Genomic DNA, 12,767 nt, shown 5'->3' with positions numbered 1-12,767 from the left:
CAATAACATCACTTTGCATACTCTAATGACTGCATAAATCTAGGCAATGATCCTTAAAGTTTGCTAAAATTTTCAAAATAGAGAGAACCACATATATAGATCATCTTGCCAAAAAATGACAATATCATCAAACTTTTATATCTAACAATAAATTAATGGTAATTACAGGGCTTAGAGGAAGATGACATGAATATGCATCCATCAAAATCCAGACTACAAGAATCTCTTCATTACTAACTGTCCACTTTCTTCAACAATAATAAAATGGTAGAATTAGAAATAAATACATAAAAAGATAAAGGCAAACCAATAGAACAAATGTATTTAGAACAGTTATCAATCAACTGCAAAGTATCTCTTTTTTTATATCTTAATTCAGGCAAACACAATTTATAACCTAGAAGTCAATTATAAAAATATCAACTCAAGGACACTGTGAAGATGGCAGAGTAGGACGAACCTAAGCTCACCTTCTCCCATCAACACAACTAGATAACACAGTGTAAATAACCCAGAAAAGGGTCTGAGGACTGGCAGAACAAATTCAGAGCTAAAGGTAGAGAAGAGGGCACATTAAAGAGGGCAGGGAAGGTGGATACATGGTAGAGCGTTAAAAGGGTCCTGGTCAACTGTGGTGGAGAATTCAGGGGCACCAAGAGGGGTGAAAAACAGACTATCACACCAGGGAGCCAACATGGGGAAGACAAATTTCCATAATATTTGGCTTTGAAAGCGAGAGGGTCCAAATTTCCTGGATTCTTACAACCAGCATGGCTTAAAGGCTGGAATGTTCAGTATCAATGGACTTGGCTTTCTCCCAAAAGCCCAAAGGGCATTAGGAACATGTGTCTACCCTTAAAGAGATAGCACCAAAAAAAAAAAAAAAAAAACAGTCCTTGGAAACAGCATAGAAATAGCCTTTGAAAAACGCCTGAAGCATGCAGGAGGGAGAATTATTTACTCATTTAGGATTCGGATTTGGAGTGCATCCCAGAGAGGCAGGGATCACAGGGAGACTCCCTCCAGGAACAAAATTGCTGGCAGTGGCCATTTTTCTCCACTGTCCCTCAGCATAAACACAGGGCCACCTACAGGAACAAGTGTTGTTATGTTATTCCCTAACTAACTTTCTTACACCAAGCCCTGCCCTGTCCATTCACTAGATCTGCCTTTTCTAGTCATGCTTGCCTCAATCCCAGCACTGTGGGTCCCCCCTGCAAGAAGACCTGTGAAAACTTTGCAAAACAATGTCTCCCAACCCAAGTTTTTTGAGAGGCTTTGATCCTGGTCTTTGGTCACCACTCAGGGAAAATGAGTGCACCTTGTTAAAACTGCTGAACAGTCACAAAATGCTTACAGTATCTGTAAGTCCCTTACGGAAGAAGACCAGCACATAAGAATTGAGGGCACCATGCCCCTGCCATGGGCACTTTGTGAAGCAGGCCCAGCCAGCCCCACTTTCTGCAGAAGCTGCATGTCCCCTGTGGAAGAGGACCAGCATGAATACTTTGTGAACACTGTGGGCTCACCAGAATGAGCTTTGCGGAGTGGCCTGTCCAGCCCTGGTCTTCAAAGTGGCTACACATCTCTTGTGAAAGAGAACCAGTGTCACTTTGTTAAAAGTGTGCATCCTGCCCACTACTTTCAAGAGCAGGAGACATAGCTGACTTTCATAACACCCAAAAACAGACACAGAGAGCTAAACCAAATGAAGAGAAAGAAGAAAATCTCCCAAATGAAAGAACAGGACCAAACTACAGTAGCAGACCTAAGTGAAACAGAAAAAAAGTAATATATCTTATAAAGACTATAAGGTAATGATTATATGGATACTCACTGGACTAGAGAAAAAAGTGGAGGACATCAAGTAACCAACCTGAACACATGAGAGAAAAAATATGCAAAATGGGAATAGACTTAGGAAACTCAGTGACTGGATCAAGTGTAATAACATTTGCACTATAGGAATCCCAAAAGAAGAAGAAGAGAGAAAAGGGTACAGAAAATGTATTTGAAGAAATAATAGCTGGAAACTTCCCAAATCTGGGGAAAGAAACAGATATCCAGATTCAGGAGGCATAGAGAACGCCCTGAAAAATTGATGCAAGGATGTCCACACCAAGACACATGGTAATTAAGATGGCAAAAAGTAGTGAAAAAGAGAATTTTAAAAGCAGCAAGAGAAAAGAAAGCAGTTACATACAAGGGAAACCCCATAAAGCTATGAGCAGATTTTTCAGCAGAAACATTGCAGGCCAGAAGGGAATGGCATGATATAATGAAAGTTATGAAAGGGAAAAATCTGCAGACAAAAATACTCCATTGAGCAGGGCTATCATTCAGAATAAAAGGAGAAATAGAGAGTCTGACAAACAAAAAGTAAAGGAGTTGATGACCACTAAACCAGTACTAGAATAAATATTAAAAGGGACTCTGAGTAGAAAGGAAAGGCAATAAGAAATAGTAGGAAAAGTAGGAAAAACAAAAGCAATATAAATAAGTATTTCTGTAAACATCAGTCAAAGGTTTCACAAAATAAAAAGATATAAAATATGACACCATAAATCTAAAATGTGGGAGGAAGTTGGAGAGAAGTAAATGGGTTCAAGCTTAAGCAGCCATCAACTTAATATAGGCTATTATATACAGAAGATGGGATATACAAACCAAATGATAATCACAAATCAAAAACAGTAATAGATATGCAAAGAGGAGAAATGAATCCAAGTATATCACTAAATAAGGCCTGCAAACCATGAAACAGAGTAAGAAAAGAAAGGGTCAGATAAAAATTACAAAAACAGACACAAAATGAGTAACAAAATGATAATAAGTATATACATATCAAAAATTACTTTGAAAAGGGGCGCCTGGGTGGCTCAGTCGTTAAGCGTCTGCCTTCGGCTCAGGTCATGATCCCAAGGACCTGGGATCGAGCCCCGCGTTGGGCTCCCTGCTCAGCAGGAAGCCTGCTTCTCCCTCTCCCACTCCCCCTGCTTGTGTTCTCTCTCTGGCTGTCTCTATCAAATAAATAAATAAAATCTTTAAAAAAAATTACTTTGAATGTAAATGGACTAAACATTACAATCTAAAGACATAGGATGAAAGAATATATATTTTAAAAAACCCACAAGAAATCAAGATTCATCTATATGCTACATACAAGATACTCATTTCAGACCTAAAGACACCTGCAGATTGAAAGTGAGAAGTGAGGGGATGGAGAAATGTTTATCATACAAATTACTGTTGAAAGAAAGCCAGAGGAGCAATACTTATGTTAGGCAAGATATTTAAAACAATGATTGTAACAAAAGACAAAGAAAAACACTATATAGTAATAAAGGTGATGATCCAACAAGAAGATATAACAATTGTAAATTTTTTATACACCCAATATAGGAGCACCCAAACACATAAAATAGTTAATAACTGGATGGCTGGGTGGCTCAGTCTGTTAAGCATCTGCCTCAGGTGGTGATCCCAAGTTCCTGGGATTGAGTTCTGAACTGGGCTCCTTGCTCAGTGAGGAGCCTGCTCCTCCATCTGCCTGCCACTCTCCTGCTTGTGCTCTCTCTGATAAATAAATAAAATATTTAAATATTAAAAAATTTAAAAAAAAAACAGAAAATAAAATAAAATAGTTAATAGCAGACACAAAGGAACTAATCGATTATAATGCAATTATAGTAGGGGAATTTAACAACCCACATACACAAATGGACAGACCATCCAAACAGAAAATCAACAAGGAAATAGTGACTTTAAATGACATACCAGAGCAGATATATTTAATAAATATATTCAAAACATTCCATCATAAAACAATAGAATACACATTCTTTTCAAGTACACATGGGATATTCTCTAGAATAAATCACGTACTGGGTGACAAATCAGGACTCAACAAATTTAAAAAGATCAAAGTCATACCATACATATTTTCTGTACACAATGCTATGAAACTAGGAATCAGTCACATGAAGAAATCTGGAAGGACCAAAAATACATGGAGGTTAAGTAACATACTACTAAATAACCAACAGATCAAAGAAGAAATTTTAAAAATTACATGGAAGCAAATGAAAATGAAAAACAAAAACAGGGTGCCTGGGTGGCTCAGATGGTTAAGCATCTGCCTTCAGCTCAGGTCATGATCCCAGGGTCCTGGGATTGAGTCCTGCATTGGGCTCCCTGCTCAGCGGGAAACCTGCCTCTCTCTCTCTCTCTCTCTCTCTCTCTCTCTCTCTCTCTGTCTCTTATGAATAAATAAATAAAATCTTTAAAAACAAAAAACAAAAAACAAAAACAATGGTCCCAACTCTGTGAGATTCAACAAAAGTAGTTTTAAGAAGAAATTTTACTGCAATACAGGTCTACCTCAAGAAGCAAGAAAAATCACAAATTAACAACCTAATCTTATACCTAAAGGAGCTAGAGAAAGAAGAATCAACAAAACCCAGAACTAGCAGAGGAAGGAAATAATAAAGAGTATTTCCATAAATAAATTATATAGAAACTAAGAAAAACAATAGAACAGATCAATGAAACCAAGAGTGGGTTCCTTGGAAAGATAAACAAAATTGATAAAACTTTAGCCAGGACTTAAATGAACAAAATTGGAAATTATAGAAGAGAAATAACAACCAACACCACAGAAATACAAACAATTCTAAAAGAATGTTACCAAAAATGTCAACAAATTAGCCAATTAGAATAAATGAATAAATTCCTAGAAACATATGCATTACCAAAACTGAAGCAGGAAGAAATAGAAAATTTGAACAGACCAATTACCACCATAAAACTGAATCAAAAACAAAACAAAGCAAAATCCCCAACAAATGAAAGTCCAAGACCAGATAGCTTCACAGGGGAATTTTACCAAACATTTAGAGAAGAGTTAACATCTATTGTTTTAAAATTTTTCAAAAAAAATAGAAGAGGAAAGAAAACATCCAAATACATTCTATAAAGCCAGAATTATCCTGATACCAAAACCAGATAAAGACACCACAATAAAGGAGACCTACAGTCCAATTTCCCTGATGAAGAGGTATGTAAAAGTCTTCAATGAAATATTAACAAACCAAACCAACTATACATTAAAAAATATTCACCAGGATAAAGTGGTATTTATTCCCCAGATGCAAGTGTACTTCAATAATTGCAAATCATTTAATGTGACACAACATATCAATAAAAGAAAGGATAAAAAATATATATCATTTCAATAGATGCAGAAAAAAACATTGGACAAAGTACAACATTCATTGATGATAAAAATTCTCAACATAGTATATTTAGAGGGAACATACCTCCACACAATAAAGGCCTTATATGAAAACCCTACAGCTAACATCATATCCAATGGAGAGAAACTGAGAACATTTCCCTTAAGGTCAAGAAAAAGACAAGAATATCCAGTCTGACCATTATTATCCAACATACTACTGGAAGGTCTAGGCACAACAATCAGACAACAACAACAACAACAACAAATAAAAAACATCCAAATCAATAAGGAAAAAGTAAAACTTTCACTGTGTGGATGACATGATACTACATATAGAAAACCCTAAAGAATCCACCAAAAACATACAGATGGCTAGCAGACATGAAAAAATGTTCAACATCACTAGCCATCAGGGAAATACACATCAAAACCTCAATGAGATACCACCTCACACCAATCAGAATGGCTACAATTAACAAGACAGGAAACAACAAGTGTTGGAGAGGTTGTGGAGAAAGGGGAACCCTCTTACACTGTTGGTGGGAATGCAAACTGTTGCAGCCACTGTGGAAAACAGTGTGGAGGTTCCTCAAAAAGTTAAAAATAGAGCTACCCTATTACCCAGGAATTGAACTATGAGATATTTACCCCAAAGATACAGACATAGTGAAAAGAAGGGGCACCTACACCCCAATGTTCATAGCAGCAATGTCCATGATAGCCAAACTGTGGAAGGAGCCAAGATGTCCATCAACAGATGAATGGATAAAGAAGAAGTGGTTCATATATACGATGGAATATTATTCAGCCACCAGAAAGGATGAATACCTGCCATTTGCATCGACATGGATGGAACTAGAGGGGATTATGCTAAGTGAAATAAGTCAAGCAGAGTAAGACAATTATATGATTTCACTCATATGTGGAACATAAGGAATAGCATGGAAAACCACAGGGAAAGGGAGGGAAAACTGAATGGGAAGAATTCAGAGAGGGGGACAAACCATGGGAGACTCTGGACTCCAGGAGCCAAAGTGAGGGTTACAGAAGGGAGGTGGGGAGGGGATGGGGTAGCCAGGTGATGGGTATTAAGGAGGGCACATGTGGTGATGAGCACTGGGTGTTATATGCAACTAATGAATAGTTGAGCACTACATCAAAAACCAATGATGTACTATATGCTGGCTAATTAAACAAAATAGAAAATCCACCAAAAACTAGTAAAAGTGATAAATTAATTCAGCAAAGTCACAGGATAGAAAGACAATGTACAGAAATCTGTTGCATTTCTATATACCAATGGAGCAGCAGAAAGAGAAATTAAGAAAACAATCCTTTTTATAATTGCACCAAAAATAATAAGATAGCAAGAATGAACTTAACCAAAAAATTGAAAGAACTATACTCTGAAAACTATAAAGCATTGATGAAAGAAATTGAAAATGACACAAAGAAATGGAAAAACATCCCATGCTGTTGGATTGGAAGAACAAATATTGTTAAAATGTCCATACTACTGAAAGCAATTTACACATTTAATGCAATACCTATCAAAATACCAACAGCATTTTTCACAAAACTAGAAAAAAAATAATTCTAAAATTTGTATGGAACCACTAAAAAGTCCATATAGCCAAAGCAATCTTGAAAAAGAAAAACAAAGTTGGTGGCATCATAATGCCAGATTTCATGCTATATCACAAGGCTGTAATCACCAAGACAGTATGGTACTGGCACAAAAACAGACACATAGATCAATGGAACAGAATAGAGAACCAGGAAATGGACCCTCAACTCTATGGTCAACTCACCTTCGACAAAGCAGGAAAGAATGTCCAGTGGAAAAAAAGACAGTCTCTTCAAAAAATGGTGCTGGGAAAATTGGATAGCCACATGCAGAAGAATGAAACTGGACCATTTCCTTACACCATACACAAAAATAAACTCAACATGAATGAAGGGGCTAAATGTGAGACAGGAATCCATCAAAATCCTAGAGGAAAACAGAAGCAGCAACTTATTTGACTTCAGCAGCAGTAACTTCTTCCTAGTCATGTCTCCAAAAGCAAGGGAAACAAAAGCAAAATGAAATATTGGGACTTCATAAAGATAAAAACCTTCTGTACAGAAAAGGGAACAGTCGACAAAACCAGAAGACAACCTACAGAATCGGAAAAGATACTTGTAAATGTCTTATCAGTTAAAGGGCTGGTATCCAAGATATATAAAGAACTTATCAAAATCAACACCCAATAAACAAATAACCCAATCAAGAAACGGGCAAAAGACATGAACAGACATTTCTCCAAAGAAAATATACACATAGCCAACAAATCAAAAACACAATGAGATACCACCTCACACCAGTTAGAATGGCAAAAATTAACAAGTCTGGAAATAACAAATGCTGGTGAGTATGTGAATAAAGGGAACCTTCCTACACTGTTGGTGGGAATGCAAGCTGGTACAGCCACTTTGGAAAACAGTGTGGAGGTTCCTCAAAAAGTTAAAAATAGAGCTACCATATGATCCAGCAGTTGCACTACTAGTTATTTATCCAAAGGAATCAAGTGTTGTGTTCTTTTTTTTTTTTAAGATTTTTATTTATTTATTTGAGAGAGAGAGAGAGTGAGCACGAGAGGAGGGAGCAGGAGAGGGAGAAGCAGACTCCCCACTGAGCAGGAAGCCCAATGGGGGACTCGATCCCGGGACTCCAGGATCATGACCTGAGCTGAAGGCAGTCCCCCAACCAACTGAGCCACCCAGGTGCCCCTAAGTGTTGTGTTCTAAAGGAGCACCTGCATCCCAATGTTCATAGCAACAATGTCCACAATAGCCAAACTATACAAAGAGTCCAGATTTTCATCAACAGATGAATGGATAAAGAAGATGTGGTATATATGCAAGTGAAATATTAGTCATCAAAATGGATGAAATCTTACTGTTTGCAGCTACACTGATTGAACTGGACAGTATTATGCTAAGTGAAATAAATGAATCAGAGATAGATAATTATCATATGGCTTCATTCATAGATGTAATTTAAGAAACAAAATGGAGGATGATAAGGGAAGGGAGGGAAAAATAAAATAAGATGAAATCAAATTGAAGGTTGCTGGAGTGGATGGGGGTGAGGAGAATGGGTGATGGGCAATAAGGAGGGCATATGATGGAATCAGCACTGGATGTTATATGCGATTGATGAATAACTGAACTCTACATCTGAAACTAATGATACACTATATGTTAATTATTTAATTTAAATAAAATAAGATTATAAAGAAAAGAACACAAAGAAAAATCCCTGAGTGGGAGCACAGTATATTTTAGGTTGAGTGTGTGTGTGTTGGGGAAAAACAGACACTATATATACACAGAATAGATAAGTAAATTATATAGAATGTTAGAAGAGTATTGGTGATTTGGTAAAAGAAAAAGTAGCAAAGAAGTGAGACCAATACAAAACCATGAGGGTAAGAATGGGAAGCTCATCTAGGCCTGTTTGAATAAGTAACTTCAGAACACAGACTAGAAAGCAAAGAGACAATTAGTCCCATACATACTTGGTAGAAGACTATGGACAGTATGTTCCAGAACTGCATGGATGCTAATTTGTTGGCATGGAGAAGACAGAGATGAGATCAGAAGTATCTAGAAACATGACTGGCAGAGTCTTGGAAGACTTATAAGGACTGTGGCTTTGACTCCAAGGTCAATGGAAAGCCATTTGTAGGGTTTTAAGCAAAGGCTAAAATCTGGCTTTCATGTTTTATTTTAGCTACTCTGTTGAAGTAGGTTGCTAAAGGGCCTGGATAGATGTAGGGAGATTAAGCAAACATTTCAGAAATCCATTTGAGAAATATGTGGCTCAGAGCAGGGTGGTTAACAGTGGAGGTGGTGAGAAGTCCTCAGATTCTGGATGTGTTTGGAAGTAGAGACGATAGAAATCCCAGTAACTGGACATAAGAATGTGGGAAGATCAGCACTCATGGATAATTCCAAAGCTTTGAGCCTAAGGCATTGAAGGATGCCACTGCCATCCATAGGAATAAGGAAGGGTGTGCCTTGAAAAGTATGGGATGGGGGGTCAAGATACAAGGTTGGACTTGTTATGTCAGAAATGTCTAGGAGCCATTTGAATGGAAACTTCACCTAAGCAGTTAGATGCATGACTGAATCAGCAAGTAAATATATGTAAAATGTTTAGGAATCCCTGAAGACAAACATCCCACAAGAAAAAAAAGATGTGTGCAAAAGGCATGAATGGTAATTTAACAGAAATCATGGATGACCAATAAACACATAAAATGATACTGAGTATAATTAATAATCATGGAAATGAAAATGAAACCATTAAATAGTATTGCACACTTATTTTTTGGCAAATATTTAAATGAGCAAACATACCAGATTTTCATGATGCTCTGGAGCAAAATAAAGTCTGATGCATTAAGGGTAGGAGTGTAAATTTGCTCAATCACTTTGGAAAATAATCAGGAATTACCAGGTTCTAAAATCCATTTATTTCTGTCCTGGGTGTTTGTCCTAAAGCAACTCTTGCTTTCACAGAGAGACCTGTCCAAATGCACTCATTGAACTTGTATTTGTGATAGCACAAAATTGGAGGGGAAAAAATGAATAGGTTGTTGAAACAATGTAACACTACATAGCAGTTATAAACCATCAGTGCTTGCCATAATGAATCTCCCAGACCAAAAAAAAAAAAAAAAGAGAGAGAGAGAGAGAGAGAAAAGACAGAACAATTTTCGTATGATTCTTTGAATTGTAAGCCTTAAAAATTAAACAACAAAGGTTAATTAGTAGCAAATGAGTTTACTCAGGAATATCAGGAGAATTACAATTCAGGACATGCAACCTATGGTGAGCCATAGAAAAGTCAAGAGAACAAAGAAGGAGAGCATCCTTTTATTGAGGGGAGGAGGAAACTGTAACAGGTTTTTTTTGAAACAAAAAAATTCATTGGAGGAAAATGAGATTTCAGAGTGGTTGTGTCAACTCATTGCCTGCAAGCCAGGGGCAGCTTGCTGTTGCTAGACCAAGAGGAAATCTTCCCTCTTGCTGAACCATGCAACCTACAATAACTGGTAGTGCATGAGAACTCACTTTTCATGGCTTCTGGACTCCATTTTGAATGAGATTTCCTTTATTTATGTTCAAAGAATGTGAAGCTCAAAACAGACACACAAAGCTATTTGACAATACAAATATTTATGATATAATTATAAAGAAAAACATAGGATTGACTAAAACACAATTAAGGGTGTTGTAACCTTCTGGGGAAGGTGGGAAGAAACCACCATGGTTTGAATGCAATGTTGATGTGCATTTCCTGTATGTGTAGTGATGATATGTTTTTATTTTATTTTAAATGTATCAGTATTAATAAAATGTACTATCTTATGTGTGCAATATCTTTTGTAATATTCATTAAAATAACTTTATTTTTATTTTTTAAATTTTATTTTATTATGTTATGTTAGTAACCATACAATACATCATTTGTTTTTGATGTGGTGATCCACGATCCATTGTTTTCGTATAACACCCAGTGCTCCATGCAGTACATGCCCTCCTTAATACCCATTTTTAAAAGTGTAAAAAATCAACCCAAAGCCATCAAGAAAAGCTCATTTTGTTTTTCTTCCATCTCTTATTAATAAGTATACTATTGCTATCCCTCTCTCAATACACTTGCAAATACAGATATGCTTCTAATAACAAAAAATGGTCCGTGCATTATTTATGAGGATTGTATTTAATTCCAGGAGTAAACAAAATATGTCAAATACTCAATGACACTTATAAGAAAGTAAAGATTAGCAGTTGATTAAAAAATTCACAGCAATGGATAGTCCAATAGCAAACAAATATATGAAGAGGTGATTAAATTACTTTCTATAGATTTGTTATGGAAGGGCATCACCAAAAACACCAAAAATAAATAATACTTTATTTCCATTATAATAATGAAGACACAGTATTGTAGTTGTGACAGAAAAAAATAATAATAAACCTGGATCAACTTGCACAAGAATCTTTTTTTATTTTTTTTTCAAGATTTGTGTATTTATTTGAGAGAGTGAGCAAGCACAGAAGTAGGGGCAGAGGGAGAGGAAAAGAGAATCTCTGGGAGACTCCACGCTGAGTGTGGAGCCCAATATGGGGCTCAATCTCACCACCTGAGATCATGACCTGAGCTGAAACCGAGAGTCCGATGCTTAACCAACTGAGCCACCCAGGTGCCCCAACTTGCACAAGAATCTTAAACAACTTCTGCTATAGATTCATACCAAAGACAAATGAAATGTATATCAAATGTATATCAAAATCAAAAGTTTTGTTTTTTTTGTTTTTTTTTTGGCAGAAAACTCCTGGTGAGTATCTGGACAGATCTAAAACACAGAAATGTTGCAGAGTAGGTGGGTCTAAACTAAAGACTTGCTGGCTCTGTCACTGGAGGCAGAAGGTAGCAGCTTCCTAGGGATAAAGGTGAGGAATGAGATCACACAGCAAATAGGTGACAGGAGACCTTTGATGCGAAGCCAGAGGATGCCGTGGACTTCTGGTTTATTTAAAAGGAACTAATGTAACTGAGCCCAACTGCCATCTCTTATTAAGCTTTTTAAGCTTATTAAGCTTTTATGGGAAGTTTTGAGGTCAGAAAGTTGATGAGAAAGGCTGAATATTACTGCTAAGAACTGGGTCAAACTCTCTCCTGGCTCTGGATCTGCCATATCCATGATCTCTGAATGAGGAATGAGATTCTAGTTACGAATAACAAGGGCGAGTTTTCAATTTAAATTCCAGATGACTGCTGGGAAAAATTTATAAAGCTGTTAGACAGACACAGTAAGCACAGATGATGGGAGCCGGAACACACAGTGTGTGTGCACGTGTGTGTTTGTGTGTGTGTGTGTGTGAGAGAGAGAGAGAGAGATTGAGAGAGGGATTTCCATATGATTAAGCATAATGTTTGGGAAAAAAAAGTCCCAAACTACCATAGTAATAGCACCTTATTACAAATAGAATTTATATTTTAGATAAGAACATTTTTGCAACACATACACATATGCAAACATACATAGATGCACATACACTTTAAACAATGAAATAAAAGAATAACTTTTATTTTAACAGAATAAGGATTTATGAGACAAATCAGGAAGGATAAAATAAGAAAAGCAGATAAAAACAATACCAAAAATCTTGTAAATATAATTAATTGAAATAAAAATAAAATAAATGGAATGCATTCCAGATTCAACATAGTGAAAGAATGATGTATTTAATTAGAAGACAGTGATGAGATATGTACCCAGTATGTAACAAAGAAGGTAAGAAATATGAAAAGTTGTTACAATATGGGGGGAATGAGAGTTATAAGTCATGGGTGATTAAAAATATCTATGGACTTTACAATCTTTTTTTTTTTTTTAAGATTTTTTTTTTTTTTTAATTCATGAGAGACAGAGCGAGAGAGAAAGGCAGATGGAGAAACAGGCTCCCAAGG

Source organism: Mirounga angustirostris, unplaced genomic scaffold (genome assembly GCF_029215605.1).
Source record: "Mirounga angustirostris isolate CCGP_5_RB_7025 unplaced genomic scaffold, mMirAng1.0.hap1 SCAF_7, whole genome shotgun sequence".
Taxonomy (NCBI): domain Eukaryota; kingdom Metazoa; phylum Chordata; class Mammalia; order Carnivora; family Phocidae; genus Mirounga; species Mirounga angustirostris.
Note: the sequence above shows the minus strand (reverse complement) of the source record.